The sequence below is a fragment of the Cibotium barometz genome, chromosome 54 (assembly GCF_041138505.1).
Source record: "Cibotium barometz isolate CiBa-2024 chromosome 54, ASM4113850v1, whole genome shotgun sequence".
NCBI classification, from domain to species: Eukaryota; Viridiplantae; Streptophyta; class Polypodiopsida; order Cyatheales; family Cibotiaceae; genus Cibotium; species Cibotium barometz.
In genome coordinates, this window is record NC_141099.1 from 38,864,523 (window position 1) to 38,887,791 (window position 23,269).

Genomic DNA, 23,269 nt, shown 5'->3' on the forward strand with positions numbered 1-23,269 from the left:
CGCAGGCAGAAAACAGCACAAGAGAGAGATAGCTGTAGGCGTGTAACTCTGCTCTGATATACACAAGAAGATCCCGAATATGATACAAGTGTGGTATGGAGGCTGGGGGCCTATTTATATGCCCCCACATGTGCAGTCGGCTGCCTACAGCAGGCGGACTGGCCCTCGGAACTCCACGACCAAACACATCTCCAGTCGGCCACCTCCCAGATGCAGTCGTGGACCAGTTCAGCAGTCGGCCAGCACATGGGCTGCCTCCCAAGCCACAGAAAAATGGGAAAAAATAGGGGAAAAATGCGGAGAGTGGGGAAAAATGATAAAACACCTCATAAGGGCGGGCACACCCACAACAAAGGCCCTGGTGTATAAAACTGGACAGGAGATGACTTCTAACACCCCCTCTCAGCTCTCCTGGCTGTGAAACCAACCACAGGGAGCTGGGGTGCCGCCCGAGCAAGTCCTGAGAGAGCGACTTTGTGAAGAGGTCCACCGTACTGTCCTCCGTCGAACAGAACTCTAGCAAGATGTCATCAGCAACGATCTGTTCACGAACAAAATGCCTCTGGATGACCATGGGTTCCTCCTGTGGAAGCCCAAACCTGCAATGTAACCTCCTACTGCTCCGTAAAACTGCTCCTGGGCCATAAGTAGATCTCCTCGAGTCCGGATCTCCTCCCCAAACTAAGTCACTCCAGCCGTGGAGTCGGACTCCATCCAACAATCCCCCTCTTGTGTACAAGAGTCCATGATCCTTCGCATGCCGCAGAAACCACAGGAAACGCAATCCAAAGAGACATCCGCAACCATGAGCTCAACTGCCTCATCAGGAAGCTCTCGTCCAAACTGGTGTCCATCAACCACATCAATAATGAACCATCCTGCTTCTGAGTCAAAGAGGCATCACACTGCTCACAAGGATCAACACCTGTTACGGCGCACAAACAAGTCCTGGAAACCTGATGAAACTTGTCAACCACCCCCTCTGAATCCGGAACCACAAAGCCTGGAGAAACCACCTCCTTCTGCAAGTAAGCACCTGCCACCTGCCTGGCTTTCCGAAAGGTCCCCGTGGAAAGAACATCCTCATCTACTGGAGGTTCTATGTCCCGAACACGACGAGACATCAGAGCATAAGTGACCTGTTCAGTTTCCTCTGACTCACGAACACAAGAACTACCAACATCAGTATTGGAAAGTTCCTGCCAACTGCTGCCATCTATTGGCAAGCTATCCACCACCTGGTCTCAGAAAGCCCGCACCTGCAGCGTATCCACACTTAAGTGGCCATTACCAGACTGCCACTCATCACAAACCTGAGAACCTGGGAGAGAGAGTGCTGAAAGCTTGTAAACTCCATTCTCCACTCCGTCTTCCCAAACCACTTGGCCTGTTGCTTTGTCCCGGAGAGCAACAAAATGCTCATCAAACTCCACCCGTACGCCAGTCTTGCAAACCTGATGCACTGACAACAGATGAAAACCAAGTGCCGGAACATACAACACCTGGGAGGAAAGCTTCCCCCCTCTGCCATCGGGAACTATCTCCATCCTGCCCTCACTGTGAACTAGGATAGTGGACGTATCCCCACTAAGAATATGACCAGAAAGCCTGCAGAGATCCTGTAAACCGGAACGGGAAGGAGTCATGTGCCTGGAAGCACCACTATCGAGAATCCATTCCCGAGTATCCGTTGCGGAGAGTCCTCCCTGCCTGAAGAAAATGAAACATCGGTGTCCATCACCTCCAGGTGCACAAAAGCCGGAGTCTTCATGATTACTACTGAGGAATCTTCACCCTTCTCGGTCTTCCGCTTGGGACACTGCCTCCAATAGTGGCCTTTCTCGCCACAATCATTACAAGTCCTCTCTGCCTTCAGTTTCTCGCGGTCAGCGTCGGACTTCGTCTCAGAAGACTTCTCCGATGAAGCCTTCCCTTTGCCCGAGTTACGGCCTTTCGACCGTTGGCCAGTAAAGGCCTCCGAACCTCCACCCTGAGGAGGGTTCGTGAATCGTTCCTCCTGGTCCAGGACCATGGGCACAAGCTCCTCCCACGTGATGGTGCTGAGCCTGCCACTGGTAATCAAAGAGGAGTAAAATGCTGAGTACGAAGAGGGCAAATGTGACAGCAACGTGATGGCCATGTCCTCTGCCAATATCTCCTTCCCAGCCTGAAGAACTTCCTGCTGAAGAGCCTGCAGCTTGTTAATATGCTCCCGCATCGTCGACGACTTTGCAGGGCTCATAACCCGCATCTGTACTTCCAAGGAAATCCTCTTCATGGGCGATACCCTGTTGTAAAGTGAGGCCAAATGCTGCCATATACCTCTGGCCAGCGTCATGTGCTTTACATGATTGATTACCTATGGTGTGCAGTTGAGGAAAATAAACGAACGGACCCTGGCGTTGACACGATCCCACATCTGTGTCTGGGCCTCCCGGTCCTTTCGGATCGACGGTAACTCCCCTTCCTCTACTTCCGGCAGTGAAACACCAACAACGACGAAATCGACGAGGTCGTAGGACTCCAGAACAGATTCCATCATCACCTTCCATATGCCGTAGTTGCTTCCGTCCAACTGACGGTCCACCAGGAACGTGGGGAGTGTCGGGATCTTCACATGCCTCTCGGCCATCTCAAACAGATCTGCCATTGCGGGGATGTACTCTGAAAGGGGTGGGTGGGAGAACTAATACCTGCAAGTGGCTGTCCAGTAAATCAGCCCGCCTTCCTCTTGCTTCTCCTCTTCCCGAACAGTCCAAAACAGTCCACCAATCAGCCACAAAACAGTCCCCCTCTTGCTCACACAAATCCCAAGAACTATCTAGAGCCTAGGGCTCTAATACCATGTCAGAATATGTAGCGGAGATGATGACCAGATCTGGGAACACGAGCAAAAAAAACGCAGGCAGAAAACAGCACAAGAGAGAGATAGATGTAGGCGTGTAACTCTGCTCTGATTTACACAAGAAGATCCCGAATATGATACAAGTGTGGTATGGGGGCTGGGAGCCTATTTATATGCCCCCACATGTGCAGTCGACTACCTACAGCAGGCCAACTGGCCCTGAGAACTCCACGACCAGACACATCTCCAGTCGGCCAGATCAACAGCAGTCGACCACCTCCCAGATGCAGTTGTGGACCAGTTCAGCAATCGGCCAGCACATGGGCTGCCTCCCAAGCCACAAAAAAATGGAAAAAAATAGGAAAAAAATGCGGAGAGTGGGGAAAAATGATAAACCACCTCATTAGGGCGGGCACACCCACAACAAAGGCCCTGGTGTATAAAACTGGACAGGAGATGACTTCTAACATGGACATGTGTTCTTTTCCAAGGAACCATGATTGGACATGCTTCTATTCCGAAATGGGAGAGCATAATATTGCATACAACATGCTTTCATCCCGAAGTGGGGAAGTATGATTGGACATGCTTCATAAGCATGATGGACTATGGACTCTTACCATTATGGGAGAGCGTATAGATGGATACAAGTGTATGGAACGGATGGTACTCACCTTAGGCACATGCACAATAAGCTATTTGAAGATATTGCATTAGATGCTGATTTTGAGAATGCTTGAACATTTAGGCATTCATGTTAAAGCATCGAACTTGTGCATAATATTGGTTGCTGATCTAGCGACTTGTATTTTGCAAGAGATTAAGTATGTTTCTTACTTAAACTACTTTCAATTTTGATAGTTTTACAAGATATGTACCTTTCAAGTTGGAGGTTGATTTTGAGGCCTTTCCCTTCATCTTTTCGGAAAACAGAGACTGGAATCGGAATCAGAGCAGTCGAAAACCCCCTACGCAATTTTTTTTTTAATAATTTAAATTTTATTTTTTTGAGGTGGCATGACGACTCGCCTAGGCCATCTCAGCAACTCTCTCTTCAGTTGCACATGCAAATTCGTTTTAGAACTTGAGTAATAAGCATCTCTTTCTATTTTCCAAAGAGGGAAAGAGAACTAACTCTTTCTATTTGTTGACAAAGGAAAGTTTCCCACACATGTGTAAAAGTTTCCCATGCAAACTAAAACATGTGTAAAAGTTTCCCATGCAACCTAACATGTGATCTTTTTCTATTTTGAACTAAGAAAGCTTTTTAGAAAGGAATTCACCTATAAAAGAAGGTGATTCCCTTCATTTTGGAGGAGGAGAGTTCATGTAAACTTGTGCATTTTTGAGAGCAGGAGGGCAAGAAGACTAGCTTCTTCTCTACCAAGTGTAGAGAACCATTTTTCAAGAGAGAAGGTTATCATGTGAAGATGGAGGTGCTACTCAAGAAGAGGCTTTGAAGAGTTGAAGAAGAGCTTGCTGATTTTCTTCATCAAAGGACTTCACTCTTGTGAGCATCCTTGCCACAAGAGAACCGGTTGTGTGACCCATTGGTAGGCCATTGGGGTGGCACACAGACGGGTGAGTTTCTCCAACACGTGTGTGTGTGGTAGGCCACCACATACAAACTAGGAGATTCCAACGGCTTTGTTTTCTATCTTGTTTGATGGCGGTACCATGCTGATTCAAATCAGCCCATACACTTGTAAAATTCTGGAGGAAAAATTCATATTCCTGTGAAGGAGCCCGGCCGTTCTGGGTCTATGCTGTGTGGTCTCTCTCTCTCTCTCTCTCATTTATTCTTCCATCTATTTGGCTCAAGTATTGTTGGCTGAAAATTTACAAGTTTTACTTCAATTTTCAGCCATGATTAAAAGTGGATTAATGTGATTTAGCAGTGATAAGCTTGTTACGCAACCTCAGCGAGTTTCAGTGGTATCAGAGCGGTGTTATCTTCCCTACCTTGTTGGTGATTGAAGACAATCCTTGGGAATGAGCCTTTTGCTACTAAAGAAGAAGATGTCAACCCACAGAGAGAGATCAAGATCGCTGGCTCATCCTAGTGAGTCAATGGAAGTCTCTTCTTCAAGAAGAAGAGGTGGTGGTGCTGACAGGGAAACAAGGCAAAGTGGTGATTCTCCACGAACTTCAAGATCCTTTGGCCAAAATGAAGAAATACAGCGTAACTCTCATGCCTATGGTGAGGAGGCGCTCCATCGCCGAATCAAAGAAATGGAGGACTTGCTGACCGATCCAGATGTGCAAGCGGTGGTGTCAAAGAAGGCCATCAACCATTCCAAGGTATCTCATTTTGAAGATGACGTGAAGAAATCAGATTTAGGTGATCCGATGCTGTTTGCAAAGGAATACCTCTATAAGAAGGGAATCATTGGTCCCAATCCATCTGGGCAAGCTGTTTTCTTGGAGCCCTACATCATAGCTTCCTCTATATCACCAATAGAGTCACCCATGATGGTGAAAAAGGCAGCTATTCAAGATACCAAGGAGAAAGAGAAGAAAGAGACCTGCAAGCTGGGAGATCGAAGTGTGAAACTGCCATACTTTGATGGGAAGGACCGTGACATCTCAAAGATCTTAGCCTTCATCCGGGAGTTTGATTTGGCTTTCAAGAACCGGAACTTCTTAGAAGAATCTAAACTCCATCAGATAGCTATACATCATAAAGAAGTTGCTAGTTATTGGTATCTAACACTTGTTACCAAGAATCTCAATCCAAAAACTTGGGAGTTCAAGGAGATGTTTAGAACTCAGTTTTTGCCCACTGACTTCAAGAAGAAGGTGTGCATAGAATGGGATAAGTTGGATCAGCAAGGAGATAATGTGCAAACGTACATTAATCAGTTTTCGGAGGTCTACCTCAAAGCTGCTCAATACATTGACATCAGTGATAGTGAAGTGATCCACTAAGTTTGAGGGAGGTTTAAATCCTCTCTTACATCCTCTCATGCATATTTCACACACAGATACTCTGAAGGATTGCATGGAGTTTGCATTGAATGCAGAATCTCGTGACATGAAGTGGATGATAAAGAGGAAGGGGTCTCCTTCGGAGGAGGCACACTTAAAGAAGACAAAGAACCAAGAGAAGCCAGAAAAGAAGCCTTAAGTAACCTCCAAATCATCCAATTCCAAAGATCAAACCAAAAAGCCTAAACCAATCTTCAAGAAGCGTCAAAGGAGGAGCTAGAGCAACACATCAAAGAAGGAAGATGCTTCCAGTGTGGACAGAAAGGGCACATGGCTTGGGAATGCAAAAAGAAGGATGTTGAGAAGAGGACCAAAGAAGAAACATCAAAACCTAAGGTTGGTACCATAGCTGATGTGCAAGTTCCAGAAGCCAGCCACGACGCCAAAGAAAGACAACCATGGAAGGCATTTGGTAAGTTGAGAAATCAGTCTGTGGTAGTTATGATTGACTCTGGGTCTACTCATAACTTCATCTCTGAAAAGGTGGCCAGATCCATTGGCCTAATGGAGGAAGACAAAGGTATAACCACTATTGCTGACACTTTTTGGTCAACAAGCACAAGTTGTCCCTGTGAAGGATCCTTTGAGGATTCACATAGGAAACTACTTGGATCATGTGGATTTTCTCATAGGCCCTACTCGAGGGTGTGATGTAATGCTGGGAATGCCTTGGATGCGCAAGGTCAAAGCTGTACCTGTGTACGGCCCAAATGAAGATAAAATCAAGATTACTCATAAAGGAAAGAATATTCCATTAGAAGTAGGAATTCCGGGAAACTCCATTCCTCTTGTTGGTCATGTACAGATTAAGAAAGCAATGAAAAGTTCCATTAGCAGTTATTTGGTTTTTGCACAAGAAAGTGTCACCAATTGGCCGACCATTTGGTCCATCTCCAGTTTTTGCGTCTCATTCACTTGAGGCCAGGCCAGTGTCTCATGTGAAGAGGCCAGTATTTTGCTGACATGGACGGGAGCCAGACTGGTGCCACCCGTGTGTTAGCAGGATGGTGTCGTGTGGACAGGAGCCAGACTGGTGCCACCCGTGTATGACCTGGACTGCGCTCGACCCATGGGATTGTCACGCCATGGAAGAGCCAGTATTCGTGCCGTGTTTTGCCTATGGGACTGTTACACCATAGGGAGACTCGTGCCTGGAACAGTGTCTTACCTATGGGACTGTCACTCCATAGGAAGGCCAGGTTTTTATGTTTTACGTCGTGCCAGTTTTGTGCCGACAGATATTTTGTACTTGTTCCATGAACGGGAGATATGTCCATGTTACTATTTGCACATGCACACATGTTTTGCATGTTTGCAACTGTTTTCGCATGACATGTATTTTTGTGTTTGCCTGCTTGACGGGTTACTTACTGAGCGGGGACGCCTGCCAGTGAGTCGTGAAGTCTGCTCTGTATTCTGACAAGTTTTGGTGCATGTGAACAGGTGGTAAGTATGTCGCACATGTTGTTTTTAATATTTTATTCCTAACCTTTTGTTTTATAAGGTTAAGTGTTCACATTCATTTAAAAGTGGGCACCCACTTAGGGGCCAAGGTGGGGAGCCCCACTTAAGTGAGTGTGGGGGTGGGCATGGTCACCTACCCACACTCCTCACCCACATGCAAGCGTGGAAATCACTAGTGTAACTCCACCTTAAGTTTTATAATAAAAAAACCTTCTCCTTCAAGCGTGGAGATCACCACCCGGCGAATCGCTTCTACCTTGCGCTCGTTCTCTAACCGGCGACCATCCCTTTTGCGCATGCTTCTCTCTCAGGCGACTGTTTCCCCTGCACTACAGGCTGCAACCAAACACCTCCCCAGGCTCCCAAGCGGCTGCTGAATTATATGTGCTTCTGCTCCAAGGCGGGTGCTGACAGGCTGCGTGACTCTCTCTCTTCTCAGGCGGCTGCAGCCAGGCATGTGCTGTCCCTTATAACAGGCTGCGCTGCCTCCTCTTGCAGGCAGCTGTGCGTGTGTTTCCCTTCATGACTGGCTGCGCATACCTTTCTACAGGCGCCTATCACATCTTCTCTCCTACATGTGTGCTGCGCAGGTTGTAGCCACCTGGTGGCTGCGCTAATTTCTCAACGAGGCGGCTGTGCCATCTCAACAAGGTTGCACATCTTTAAGTGGCAACAACTGGTGTTTCACTCAAGTAACTGCACACATGGGTATTGGATTTCTCTATCTGCCATCCACAAGTAAGTGAATTTCAGATTTGAGTAAAAGTATTTTTGTGTTAAATTTGATAAGGGATTCCCGACTCCCTATACGGCCAACACCCGTTCGCTGCCGGGTTGTCCAAGCTCTATTGGAGAACCTCGGTCCAAAGGTGCTGAGATCAGGAGAGCCAGGCGTTAGTACGAGAGCGCCTGTTTGTGCGTGGTCTCGGAACACCAGTGAGGCGCTCTCCGCGGAGTCCAGTGAAAGCACAGGACCGTAGAGATTGGACCACGCTAGTGGTCGTTCTGCTTCGAGCATCTACATCGAATTTCGACTTCGAGCCTATTTGTTTGGTACTGTTTTCATATGTACATGGACATCATCTGGTTCTTGGAACCCATGGAACATTGTATTTGTTAAATACTCCCAATAAATATATCATAATTTTAAGGGGGGGGTCGGCCCGTTCCGGCCCCAGTGCTGGTGTCCATCTTTCCATTTCATTTCAATTCAATTTCAAGTTGTATTAAGTTGTCCATTTCAAATTTGTGGTTTTAAAGTTGTGCTATTAAGCGTGTGGGTGTCCAACGGAGTCTTCCCACCTGACGGGATCGGTTTCATTGGTATCAGAGTACGGTTGTTTCCCTCTTCCTAGTGGGGAAACGAACCTGTGTACTGGACATCCCGCTTTTAGCAAACTTTAAACACAATGGACAGCCAAGGCAACCCTTTGGAAGTGCCTAATTCGAGGGGTCCATCTAGTGCCTCTCGTGGGTCTGATGCCCTGCGAGGTAGACACAAGCCCCTTGAAAGGATTAATGATAGTGAATCAAAGGGTCAACTGTCTCCAGGAAAGACAGTTATGCTTGAACAAGAGCCTGATGCTATGAGGGCTGAAATGGAACATATGAGAAAACTTTTGCAAGCTCAAGAGCAAGAGTTAAAGTTTTTGCATGAAGATCCCCATCTGCAAAGTGCTATTGAAGCCAGGAAGGCTGATGCAATGGTAGATGTAACTTTTGAATCAATGGCACGGGAAGTGGGCAAGAAACCAAGGGAGTTGGCACTTGCCTACCTCCTCCGCAAAGGTGATATCAAAGAGGGGGATGACGGAGAGCTGAAATTCAGAAATCCACCTCGTTTGAAGCATGGAGATCCCGCATCTCAAAGGCTGAAATCTTTTATGCAAAAGGAAGAGGTGACAGTCACCTCTCGACATGCATCTTCTCCACAAGGCACTAAGCCTGACAGATATATGTATGCCAGTGCTCATGGAGGGCATGAAAGTCACATGCATGCAAGACATGTATCTCATGGTGACAGCTCTGCTTCTAGAAAAATTTTGCCTTCTGAGTTGTCTCATGGAGAGACATTGCCATATGCAGGCAAGTCACATGCATCTGAGTTTCGAGTTCGTGGAGCACATGCCACCGTGCCTCATGAAACTTCTATGACGGCCCATGCAGATAGGGCTGCCCCGTTGGATAAGGGGAAAAGAAAAAGAGAAGACCATGAGCCTCATGCCAGAAAGCTCAAGGAATTCAAAGCACGTGACAAATCTGTTAAATTTGATGTTTTCCATGGTGAACATGATGCTTCTAAGGTGTTAGCATTTGTGGCACAGTTCGACATTGCTTTTAGCGATGAGGACTTTACTGAAAAGTCAAAGGTACGCCATGCTAGCATGTTTTTGAAAGGGACTGCTGCTCATTGGTGGATCACTGAAAAGATCACCAAGGATCCCATTTTTACTTGGGAGGAATTCAAGGATAGATTTTATGCTCAGTTCTTGCCACCCAATGCAGAGCAAACTCTCACTCAAAAGTGCGACAGGTTGGAGCACGGAGATAATGAAAGCGTGCAACAGTATGTTAACAAGTTATGGAAAGTGTTGTTGGAAGTGACTCCCTTTATGCAAATCACTGAGGATGAAAGAAAGAGGAAGTTTCGTTCTGGACTGCAACCAGCATATCGATCGGGCATAGAATTGCACCCGAAACATACTTTGCAACAACTCACAGCTTCTGCTCTTGCTACAGAGCAATTGGTGCTCAAGATTAAACAGGATCAAGGAGGTTCAAAGGGGAAAGACAAGGCTGTCCCAAATCAGCAAAAGGGTGGACAGCCACCTAAAAAGAACTTCCGGGACACCTACAAGGGTGGTAAAATTGAAAATAACACATCTAACGATCAGGACCCAAGGAAGAACAAATTCGGCTTAACCCCGGAGCAAAGAGAGCAATATGCCAAGGATGGAAAATGCTTTTCTTGTGGTAGCAAAGACCACATGTTTCGACAATGCCCAGATCGCAAACCAAAGCACGAGGACAAGCAGACCAAGGCTAATGTACATGCAGTTCCTGATGTGCAAGGAAAAACAGGTCATGATGCAAAAGAGCGAATGGTTTGCAAGGCTTGGGGGCAAATCAAGGATCAGCCCGCACTATTCATGTTTGATGACTGTGCAACTGACAACTTCATCTCTATGCGAATGGCAGCTGCATTGGGTATTGAGGTTGAGAACATGGGACCTCAGAGGTGCAGGTTACCTCTTTGATAGGGAAGTTGCGCATCCATATCCAGGGCTACCTTGATCATGAACATTTCTTAGTTGCTCCACTGAATGGATGTGATGTATTGTTGGGCAAGCCGTGGCACCATAGGCTTGAGCCCCGCAAAGACTACAAGTCTAATATGATTTCTTTTATGCATAAAGGCCGCATGCATTTTATTGATGCTGGCAAAGAAGGGGATTCCATCCCACTTGTATCACACATCCAAATTAATAAAGCAATGAAAAAGAGTCTTTCTGCGTACTTGCTTTTTGTTCGTGATAGCCTTGTACCAAATCATCAGAATGTGGATGCTATGTCTAATGATAGGCTGAATTTTCTTAATGCATTCAACGACTGTTTTGCTGATTCATTGCCAGGTGAATTACCTCCCCAAAGGCCCGAAGATCATCGCATAGATCTTGTGCCAGGTAGTTCTCCACCCAACAAACCCGCATACCGAGTGAGTGCTGCACAACAAGACGAAATCATGAAGCAGGTAAACGAGCTTTTAGAGAAAGGTTTGGTTCAGCCCAGTTCCTCACCTTACTGCTCTCCTGTGCTTCTTGTTCAAAAGAAAGACGGATCATTCCGTATGTGTGTGGACTATAGAGCATTAAACAAGCTTACCATCACGAACAGATTCCCAATTCCGCGTATTGATGATATTTTGGATAAGCTTGATGGTTCGGCTTGCTTTAGCAGACTTGATTTGAAGAGTGGTTATCACCAGATACGCGTGGTGCCACAAGATGTCCATAAGACTGCATTCAGGACCGCCTTCGGCTTATATGAATTTTTGGTAATGCCTTTTGGTCTCACTAATGCTCCTGCCACATTTAATCGAATGATGGATAGGATATTCCGACCCCATCGCAAATTTACAAGAGTATTCTTTGATGATATCTTGGTTTTCTCCAAGAATGAGCAGGAACACACAACTCATTTGGTCACAGTGTTCGAAGAGTTGCGGAAGCATTTCATCAATGCCAAGAAAAGTGAGTTTTTCCTTTCAGAGATTCATTATCTGGGTCATATTGTATCTAAAGATGGAGTTACAATGGATCCTGCAAAGATAGAGACCATTCGGAATTGGCCCGAATTGCAAAACGTACATCAAGTACGTAGTTTTCTGGGATTATGTTCGTATTACAGGCGTTTCATAAGGCATTTCGCCATGATTGCCACTCCTCTACATGATCTCACAAAGAAGAAAATCACTTTCAAATGGACTTCAAAGGAACAGGATGCTTTCTTGCAGCTCAAGCATGCTATCATATGTGGACCCGTTTTGATTGTTCCTGACTTGCACAAGTCATTTGTAGTTGAATGTGATGCTTGTGGTGATTGCATAGGAGCTGTCCTAAATCAAGAAGGACATGCAGTTGCATACGAGAGCCGTCGTTTGCATGATGCCGAGCTTCATATGGATATCTATGAGAAAGAGCTCTTGGCTGTAATTCATGCCTTAAAGATATGGAAACATTATCTTCTTGGGGCTGAATTTGTAGTCAAGACAGATCATCAAAGCTTGAGATACTTTCTATCTCAAACAAAGCTTTCAGAGAAGCAAATGAGAATGGCAAATTTTCTTTCTATGTTTCATTTTCAGACTGTGCATACTCCAGGAAAGAAAAATGTGATGGCCGATGCACTATCCAGGAGACCTTATGTTGCTGGAGTCTCAATTGCCTCTCATGGCAACCTATCTGTTATGAGAGATTTGTATCATTTGGATGCTAATTTTTGCCATATATGGACTGATTTGATGGCTGGTCATTCACATGCCTCTTATGTTATCAACGAGGGTTATCTTATGAAGGATAATTGCCTATGTGTGGTGAAGGATTTGCGTCCAAAGGTTATGGACGAATGTCACGCTCCACCATATGCTGGTCATAGAGGTATCATGCCTACTACTCGCATGATTCAGAGATATTCCTTTTGGCCAAGCATGCGTAAAGACATTGACGCTTATGTGCGTGCATGTATTACTTGCCAAAAGGTGAAATTTGACAGGCAAAAACCTCCAGGTTTGCTTCAGCCATTGCCTATTCCCTCGCAACCTTTGGAAAGCATCACTATGGATTTTATTATGGATTTGCCTAGATCTCAGCATGGGAATGATGCTATTTGGACTATTGTGGACAGGTTTAGCAAGCAAGCTCACTTCTTGCCCGTCAAGAAAACCATCAAAGCTGATCATATGGTAAAGCTTTTTCTTGCTAATATTTTCAAACATCATGGTATGCCTAAATCCATTGTTGGGGATAGAGATCCCAGGACTACAAGCCTCTTTTGGAGGGCTTTATTTGATGATATGGGCACTAAGCTTGAGTTTTCATCAGCTTATCATCCCCAAACGGATGGCCAAAGTGAAGCTGCAAATTCAACCGTGTTGGATTTATTGAAGTGTTATGTGGCAGATCAAAAAAGTGCATGGGAGAAGTATCTTCCACTTGTTGAGTTTGCCTACAACAATACGATCCATGCTTCCACGGGAAAGGCTCCGTTTGAGATTGTCTATGGCAGAGTGGTATTGACACCCATCCTTCGTACTAAGGATGAGATATTTGCAGCTGATGAATATGTTCGTGACTTGGATGTTGCCTTTGGTCAGGTGCGGACAGCCATTGCAAGATCTCAGGATAAGCATAAAATGGCTGCTAACAAGCATAGAAGGGACATGGAAGTCAAAGAAGGTGATTGGGTATTGCTGAAATTTGAGAGGGCTAGGCTTCGGAAGAGGCCAGGACGAGAAGGATCATATCCTAAGCTTTCTCCTCGCTATTATGGACCCTTCAAGGTGATTCAGAAGATCAATGAAGTGTCATACAAGCTTGCATTACCTAGTCACTGGAAGATTCACAATGCTTTTCATGTGAGTCTATTTCGGAAATATGTGGGGCCAGATCCTGATGAGCCTGTCACACAAAAGATCCGCCAAAGATTGAAGAGCTTGAGGTGATCCTCCAGCCAGAACAGATTGTTTTTCACAAGGAGCGAAAGCTACCTGCCGGAAAGCTTTCCAGGAGATACCTTGTGAAGTTTAAGAATTATTTGCCTATTGATGCCAAGTGGGTAAATGAGGATTATTTTGTTGATTACCCGCAGCTGTTGCAGGAATATCTTGAGGCTTTTCAGTTGAGGTCAACTCTTTAGAAGCCCGGGGGGATGACACCAATTGGCCAACCATTTGGTCCATCTCCAGTTTTTGCGTCTCGTTCACTTGAGGCCAGGCCGGTGTCTCATGTGAAGAGGCCAGTATTTTGCTGACATGGACGGGAGCCAGACTGGTGCCACCCGTGTGTTAGCAGGATGGTGTCGTATGGACGGGAGCCAGACTGGTGCCACCCGTGTATGACCTGGACTGCGCTCGACCCATGGGATTGTCACGCCATGGAAGAGCCAGTATTCGTGCCATGTTTTGCCTATGGGACTGTCACACCATAGGGAGACTCGTGCCTGGAACTGTTGAAGGCCTATGGACTGTTAGGGTTAGGGTTTGGAGATGCTGCAAACACAGGCGTGGAGAACAGAGAGAGAGAACACGACTGCTGTATATTCAGATGATGAAATGTGAAGTACAATAGCCACATAATAAGTGACCTAAAGAGATGTGTTCACATGTCCGGCCATAAAATGTGCCGGGTGGACCAAAACACTTATAAAATAAGTGAAACTAAGCTAAACTGGGAGAAAAAACCTCCACTAACTGAAGTAAAAAGTGCCCCAGTAATCTACTGATGATCACTAGCACTCCTCTGGGTGCATACACAGCATAAAACCCAACAAACCCCCCTGGAGTGATATGTGATCACTGTACATCATCCACCAAAGGGAAACAAATTCAAAGCAGTGCGGAATGCTTCGAATTTCGGACGTGGTAATGCCTTGGTGAAGATGTCTGCCACATTCTGGTCTGTAGGACAGTAGATCAGACTGATATCCCCTGCCTGGAGTCTCTCCCGAACAAAATGATAGTGAATCTCAATGTGTTTCGTGCGAGCATGAAACACAGGATTCCTGGCCACAGCAATGGCACTCTGACTATCAGTATAGATAGGTGTAGGCTCCTCCACGGAAATATCCATATCAGTCATGAGACGACGCAGCCAAACACACTCAACAGTAGTAATGTAGGCTGCTCTGTACTCTGCCTCACAAGACGAAGTGGCCACTGTGGTCTGTTTCTTGCTTAGCCAAGAAATGCATGAAGAGCCAAGAAAGAAACAATTTCCACTAGTGGAATGTCTGGTATCATAATCACCAGCCCAATCTGAATCACTGTAAGCGTATAACTGCACGTCACCCCCCTCAGGATAAAGCAATCCAAGAGACAAGATACCCTGCAAATAACGGAATACACGCTTCACAGCTTGCCAATGTGACAACCGCGGGCTGTGCATGAATCTGCTCAACTGAGAGACTGCATACTGAATATCTGGCCATGTAGTACACAAGTAAATAAGGCACCCAACAGCCTGAGCATATGTAGTGGCATCAAAGGAAATACTGTAATCTTGTAGTGACAGTTTCATCCCAGGCTCCATAGGAGTACTAATAGGCTTGCAATCCTGAAATTTAAACTTCTCCAGAAGTTTAGCAACATACCGAGATTGCAAGAACCCAATGCCTCTATTATCCTGCACAAACTGTATGCCCAAATAATAGTGTACAAGCCCCAAGTCAGACATGTCAAATGTCTGTTGCAGTATCTCTTTAAAAGCTGCAATTTTGTCATCATTTGATCCCATGAGCAAGAGATCATCTACATAAAGACTGATGACCAGCAGATCTGTCTCTTCTTTCTTTACATACAGAGTGGCTTCTCATGGACTGTTCACAAATCCCTGAGTGAATAGGAAAGCATCTATCTTTGCATACCAAGCTCGTGGAGCTTGTTTCAAACCATACAAGGCCTTTTTCAGCCTGCATACTTTCCTTTCATGACCATGTTCTGCAAAACCCATGGGCTGATATACATAAACTTCCTCCTCGAGGTCCCTATGTAGGAAAGCAGTCTTTATGTCCAACTGGTGAACAACCCAACCACGATGTGCAGCCAATGCAATGACACACCTACGTGTCGACATACGGGATGTAGGAGCAAATGTCTCCTCATAATCAATGCCCTTCTTCTGTGCATAGCCCTTTGCAACTAGACGGGCTTTGTACCTGTCAATGGATCCATCTTGCATGTCTTTTCAACTTATAGACCCATTTAGTACCAATTGCTTTCTTGCCTTTGGGCAGATCAACCAAATCCCATGTTTGATTCCTTTTAATAGAATCAAGCTCATCCTGCATGGCTTTGTTCCAATGCACATTATCTCGTGCATCCACAAATGAATCAGGCTCATCATCATCCTGTAAACAGGCTGCCATAACCAGATTCAAATCCATGATGTGTGCATGTTCATTGGTCCGTGTCTCCCTACGAGTACGACCAGCAAGAGGACCCTCTAAATGGCTGTCCTGTAATGTCCTCAAATACCATCTAGGTATGTGTCTGACCTGTGGTGCCTGCTGCCCCATATTTGGTTCAGCTTCTGGCTCAATTTGCTGCTGAATTTCTGCACCACCTTCATCATTTGCTGGCTGTCCTGTACCCTCATGAGTTGGATCACCAACTGTGGAATGAAACTCCATAGGTAGTAGACCTTCAAACACATCATTTTCAGCCTGATTTGCATCATAACCAGATATTTCTGATTTTTCATCAAAAATCACATCCCGACTAGTGAATATCTTCCTGGATAGTGGGTCATATAACCGGTAGCCCTTGCTCTCACGGCTATACCCAACAAAAATGCATTTTGTGGCTTTATCATCCAACTTCCTCCTCAACTCTTTGGGTATGTGTGCATATGCAAGACACCCAAAGATACGAAAATGTGATACTGAAGGCTTGCGGCCATGCCAAGCCTCAAAAGGAGTAATGGAAACCAATGCCTTTGTGGGACATCGATTCAAAATATGACAAGCACACACGACAACTTCCACCCAAAAGATATGTGGTAGCCTCTTTGCCTTTAGCATTCATCTGGCCATCTCCACGAGTGACCGATTCTTCCTTTCTGCAACCCCATTCTGCTGTGGAGTATAAGGAGTAGTATACTGATGTTTTATACCTCTACTCTCAAGAAAGGAATTCAACATGTGTGACATATATTCCCCCCCTCGGTCAGAACGGAGAGTCTTAACCTTGCATCCTGACTCTGTCTCAGCAAGTGCTACAAAGGCCAAAAATGCATCATATACCTGTGATTTCTGTGTCAAAGGATAGACCCAGCATATACGAGAGAAGTCATCAATAAATGTTGCAAAATAGAAGCAACCACCTAATGACTTCGTCTACATGGGACCACAAAGATCACTGTGTATAAGCTGCAGCTTTGCAGTTGCTCGTAGAGCCTGATCACGTGGGAAGGAAAACCTATGCATTTTTCCCAAAATACATCCTTCACAAATGTGATCTGGAGGCTTCTCCATGAGAGGTAGATCTGTAAACATGTTATGTCGCTGCATAAGCATAAGACTACCAAAATTTACATGCCCCATGCGAGCATGCCATAACTCCGCATCAACCATAGCTGGAGTAAGAGTGAATGCATTATAAGCAGACTGATCCACTGGCTGAAATGCATCCAACTGATAAAGTCCATGACATAATGTACCAGTAAGCATCAAGGTCAAAGCATTAGCTTTGTCTCTGACCATGCATTTATCATCATCAAAGTGGACTTGCATACCACAATGTGCTAAAGAAGAAATGGACAACAAATTCTTCTTTATCCCTGGTACATATAAGGCATCTGTTAGGCGGAGAATGGAGCCATCAATGGCTGTGAGCTGAATCTCCCCAATGCCACGAACTGGATATGAAGCATTGTTGGCACACTGAACAGTTTTGCCAACAGGGGCAGGGCCAACATGAGAAAACAAATCCCTGCGAGATGTGATATGCTTTGAGGCACCACTATCAAAATACCAAGTACATGCATGCTCTGTCATACTGAGTGCCTGTGAAGACCAAGAGGCATCATAGCTGCATGTATAGAAACAGTAATCCCTGTCCTCAACAAAAGAAGCAGTCTCTGGAGGAGCTTTAGAGGCATCATTTTTTTTTTTTCGGAAAAAAGATCCTTCTATTAGTTAATGAGAAAACGCCATAAGGCTACAAAGCTCACCTCGCAAGGAGGGATAAAAAACACAGTGAACACCTGAGCTCCACCCCCGTGGCTGGCCGCTCTCTGGGGGGGGCTACCTAGTAGTACATGTGGGAGGTGAGAAAAGCCAAACTGGAGGCTTGTAGTGCCAAGTGACATCCTCGCCCCTCGCGGTGAGGAAAGGGCCAGGCTGCCAAGTGCGGAGGAAAGCCTTGCGGCGCCCTCTCATGCGATCCGAGTCGCCCTGGAGTTTCCCCCAGTGTCCTCTCAAGGTGTGAATGATGTCCACCCAGAGGGCCTGTATGACCTCCGCCGGTGGAGTCGCCTGGCGGTCAATGGCCTCCCTGCATCGGGCTCTCCAAATGTGCCAAGCCGTCATGCTGCTGATCATCTCCCATCTGTGCCCGACCCCCTCCTGAGGGGCTGCCGAAGAGAAGTCTGGCGTCGGAACCGCCGCCATCGCCCTGTCAGAGACCTCGATGGTCGCACTGCCAGGGACGTCCTCATATCCAAGGGCCGGGCCGCTGTCCGTGGCCCAAGCCACCGCACCCCACGTCACCAGCATCTCACCTGGTGAGCCTGCAAAAACCATCCTGAGAGCGCGCTGCCAGACCTGCTGTGCCTGTGGGCAATCCCATAAGCAGTGCCGCTGCGACTCCTGTGCATGGCCGCACCGAGGGCAGGACGCTGGGTGATTGCCGAAAGCTAGCCAAGCCCCCACAGCCAGTCCTCTATGCGCTATGAGCCAGAGAAACAGCGTCACCTTCCGGGGCCGGAAGCTGGCCCAAAGGCGCTGCCAGAAGTCCCTAAGAAAGGCAGGGGAGAGCCCCTGTCGCCGCCAATGCTCGGCCGCCGCCGGGGTGCTCGCTATCCTGTGTCTCTGAATCCGCCGCCCCAGCCTCACTGTGTACTGAAAAAAGGGGATGCCTGGGCTGGTAGGGGCCAAGTAGGGATCTCGCCAAAACCACTCACCTGGATCCCACTGAAGGCGAATAAGAGGCCTGCTGTCCCAAGCCCATAATCTCCAAGAACAGTCCTCCCCTATCGAGGCCGGTGAGGGGTCTACATGCCACTGTCTCTGATGAAAGCCGACCACCCGCACCCTCTGAAGAATACATCCCTGGAGCCCATCCAAATCTAGTCGTGTCCTCTGAAGCTGGCCACCCTCTCCCACCTCGAAAGTGAGTGGGGCGACTCTCTCCGCTGTGCTGCAGACCGCTAGAAGGATCTCATGCCGAGTAAAGACAGTGGAGGTGGAGGGTCCTGTACTGGGGTCCGCCACTCCCGGGGGGTGGCCGCCTCAATGTCCTGTCTCATCAACTCTCTGCCCCTCATCCCACTGAGTCTCCTCTCCTGAGCCTCTAGAGGCAGCTGCTGAAAACCTATCCAGTCGTCTAGGGACTGGGCTGGGCCAGAGCTCAGCCGGCCCCACGACACGTGAGACCGCGATCCAACCATATGGCCACTGGGGAGACGAATCAAGGGGTTCCAGATCAAAGGCTGCCTCAGGCGCTCCTCATCGGTGCCCGGGGGAGTCTGGAAGAGTGACGGCCTCAGATGCGCCCAGGCCCTCAGAAGGCTAGCTGCAAAACGCTCCTCGAAGCCAAGGCCCACTCCTCTGGATCGCTGCTCTGTAAAGATCCACCTGATGCTGGGGGTCCAGGGGCCGCTAAGAGAAGGGGTGCGGCTGAGCATCCTGGAAACAAGAAACTCCTTCCACGGCTCAGCGCCTGGCAGGAGGCCACGAACTACCAACTTGCCAAGCAATGCTCGGCTTTGGCAAATAGGATCAACAATGCCCAGGCCGCCTCTCTCCCTCGGCTGAGTGATCACCGCCCATGCCACCTTGGCCCTGGCGGGCCGCCCGTCGCCACCGGACCAAAGAAAGTTCCTGATGAGCCTCTGCACCTGGCCAATGCACGCCCGAGAGAAGGCCCAGCAAGAAGTGATGTACCACATAGTAGCAAGCAGAACCTGGTTGGCCACAACTACTCGGCCAGCCAGAGATAAACGAGCGGTACTCCAATACAGAAGCTTCTTCCGAATGCTCAGAAGAAGGGGGGCTATCTGCTGCTCCGGAGATATGTCAATGCCCACATAGCATCCCAAATAACGCACTGTAGTGCCGGGGGGCAGCCACTGAAAACCGTCAACTGGCCTCCAAGTCGGGGGGGGCATAGAGCTGACCCACAACCCACACGACTTGTGCCAGTTGATCAAAGCGCCCGAAGCTCTGCAAAACCTGTCCATGGCTAAGGCGAAGCGGCGGAGGTTCTCCTCACCTCCCTGAAGATAGACAGCAGTGTCATCCGCAAACTCCGAGTCTAGGAGCTCCTCCGAGGTGCGGATGGGAAGCTGGAGGCCCCGCAAACCTGTATCCTGTGCCGTCAAAAAAGTGCTCATGGCCTCCGCCACAAAAAGAAAAAGAAAGGGCGCCAAGGGGCACCCCTGCCGCACCGAGCACGAGAGCTGGAACCTCTCTCCGCGCACGCCCTGTATCAGCACCTGGCTATGAGCCGATGTGTAGAGTGCAGAGACCCCACGGATCCACTGAGGGGGGAAGCCCATCCTCTCCATAGTGCCTTCCAAGAAGGCCCAGTCCACCCGATCATATGCCTTCTCGAAGTCGAGGAGGAGCACTGCCAGATCCTCCTGTCGAAATCTAGCCAGAGCCGTAGCCTCCCAGAAAGAGAAAATGTTATCCAGAATGCTCCTATCCTGGATGAAGCCTGTCTGCGTGGAGTGGATGATGTTCGGAAGGTGAGGCTGAAGCCGCCTGCTGATCGCCTTAGCTAGGACCTTGTAGGCCGTACCTAGCAAGGTGATCGGTCTCCACTGTCTAATCTCCAGTCTGTCTCCTCCCTCTTTGGGGATCAAGTGGATCAACCCCTCTGCCATGCTGTCCGGCATGACTCCGGACTCCATAATCTCCTGGAATGCCAATCTGAAGCCCCTATGTAAGAGGCCCCAGTACCTCTGGAAGAAAGCCACCGAAAGACCGTCCTCTCCTGGGCATTTGCCCCGAGGTAATGCCTGAAGAGCCTCCTCCAGTTCCGTATCCGAGAAGGGGGAGAGAAGGGAGTGCTGCAAATGGGCCGGCACAACCGGTCTCGTGAAGCTCCAGACTGCCTCCCGAGCCTCTCTCACCCTGTCATCTGCTGGCTCAGCAGAGAGAAGATCCCTATAAAAAAACGGTCGCTATAGCCCGAACCCTGGGGGGATCCACCACAACCTGGCCATCAGCCTGCCGAAGACGCCTGAGACCCTCTCGTCTGAAGCGAGGCCCTCTCGCCTCAAAGAAATCTCGAGTCACTCTGTCTCCAGCCTGTGTCCAAAAAGAAGCCCGAGCATGGAATCGGAACTCCACCCTCCTCTCCTCGATGGATCTGATCTCAGTGCGAGCTGACTCCATCTGCTCTGAGATCCAAGGGCTCGTAGGATCCCTCTCCTGGAGTCTCTGGAGGGACGCTAGACTCCTCCGTAGGCTCCTCTCCTGCTCTCTGAAGGCCTCCAGCCGGTCCAAGGCAGCCTGTCTGAGCATCTGGCTGATCTCCTGCAAGCCACTGGCAAGATCGCTGGCTGTCGATCCTCTCCTGAACTGCAGCTCCTGCCAGACCTGCTCAACTCTGATCGCAATCTCGGGCTCCTCTATGAGACAATCTGGAATCCGGACGCTCTGGCCCTGCTCTCCTCTCGTGGGGTCCTCGATCTGGAGAAGCACTGGAAAGTGGTCTGAAAACGAGGAGCCTGCAAGTATGCCAACTGTGCCACCTCTATCACCGGCCCACTCATCAATGTAAAACCTGTCGATGCGGGAAAGGTTAACTCCTGTGGCCCGTCTATCCGAGCGCGAGAAAGACTCCCCTGCAACCTGCCAAACTCCGGGAGAGTCCACGGATCCTGGCCTCTCACCTGTAGCACTAGTTCCTCCCAGGCAGCGAGCTCCGGCCCATGAATGGTCTCCTGGCTGCCCCCCATCCTGTCCTCTGCATCCTCCAGCATGTTGCAATCCCCTCCGAGGCACCAGTGGTCTGCCAACGGGAGGGACTGCCTAATGGTGCTCCAGAACTCGGCTCTCCCGGTCGCCCCATTAGGGGCGTAGAAGTTGAGGAAGCCAATGCAGTCTTCCCCAACCCGAAGGATGATCCACTGCGCACGACCCTGGACCAGAATGCCAGAGTCCACAACCTCGGATAGAAGCTGCTCGCTGACTGAGATGCATACTCCACCCTGGTTCCCCTGGGAGCCATATGCCGGTGACCAAAAAGTGTGACTCCTGCCTGGCAAGATCTTCCCGCAGGTGCGGGTACGCCCGACAGAAAGGTGGTGCTCCTGGATGAAAAGGATATCTATGGGTCCTCCAACGAGAGCCCTCTGGATCTCCTGGCGAAGTCTGCCCCGACCAATGTAGCAGCGATGTCCACCGAGACCCTGGATGTTCCATGAGAGGATCCTCATGGATGAGCTATGGCAAGTGAAGCAGCCTCCACTCGCTCACCCCTCTCAGCCGGCCCGGATGATCTACCCTCCACTCTGTGAGTCTTGGGCACCGGCTTGGAGGGAGAATAATCACTGTCTGTCCGGGTGCGGAGTCTCTCCAAAAAGAGGGTGACCTGTCTCTGTGTCCAGCCCCACTCCGCCTTCGCCCTGTCCAAGGCATAGGCGTGAGACCAATCCTCTGCATATATATATCTAAAGGTAGGCTGCACCCTCGGTGCGGCATGGAGGAGAATCAGAAGCACCGCCTCAACTGAGGTGTGGACCGGATCCGCCCGCCAGTCTCCTATACCAAACAAGCTCATGCAGGCTGAGTGTAATCGGGTCTGCAATAGGTCCGTGAGCCCCAAGTCACTGAAGTGGTGAGAAAACTCCAGTATCTGATCACGCAAAACTTTCTCTACACAGTTGCAATCCCATGCTGTGTCTGGGGCAACACTGAGAGGAAAGGAGAAAGCCACCATGTTGCTCACCACTGAGGGAGAACGAGAGGGATGGCACACCACGCAAACTCGCAAGGGCGCGACCAGTGTCTCGAACGGGCCAGCATCCAGCTGGAGGCACCTGAAAAAACCGTAATCCACTGGTAGCCCCATCACTCGCGGGGGCCCCCTAGGGGAGGCTGGAGAGAACTCTGTGGCGGGCGAAGCAAGGATCGCCATCTCCACCGGCCCGGAGTGGCGGTGGAACAGCCGCTGGACTGAGCTCTGGCCTACCCAGCTGCGCTGCCCCGGGGCAGTGGGTGGTCTGGCGAAGTATCCTGGAGAGGCCGAGGGAGGGATGGGGGCTCGCGGCGAGGAGGGGGGAGAGCGAGGAGAGGATGGAGAGGCATCTCCCAGAGGATAGGTGTCAGGGGGGGCCGCCGGGGGAGGCGGGAGGGGGGGGGCTGGGGGGGGAGAGGGGGGGGTGGAAGGAGTGCTCTCCGGGTGAGGGGAAGGGGAGCCGGGGGTCGAAGAGTGCGGCCCGGGATCCTCAAGAATCTGCTCCAAGGAGGGGGTGGGGCCCCCCGCGGGGGGAGGCGGGAGCGGGGTCTCCACGTGGGAGGCTCCAC

The 23,269-nt window shown here is 49.0% G+C and overlaps 1 protein-coding gene across 1 annotated transcript in view; it reads right to left on the minus strand.

Annotated features, from left to right (window-relative positions):
- Positions 1–23,269, minus strand: part of ZR3 (Zim17-type zinc finger protein) — a 69,610-nt gene that overhangs the window by 24,535 nt on the left and 21,806 nt on the right. The window lies entirely within an intron of this gene.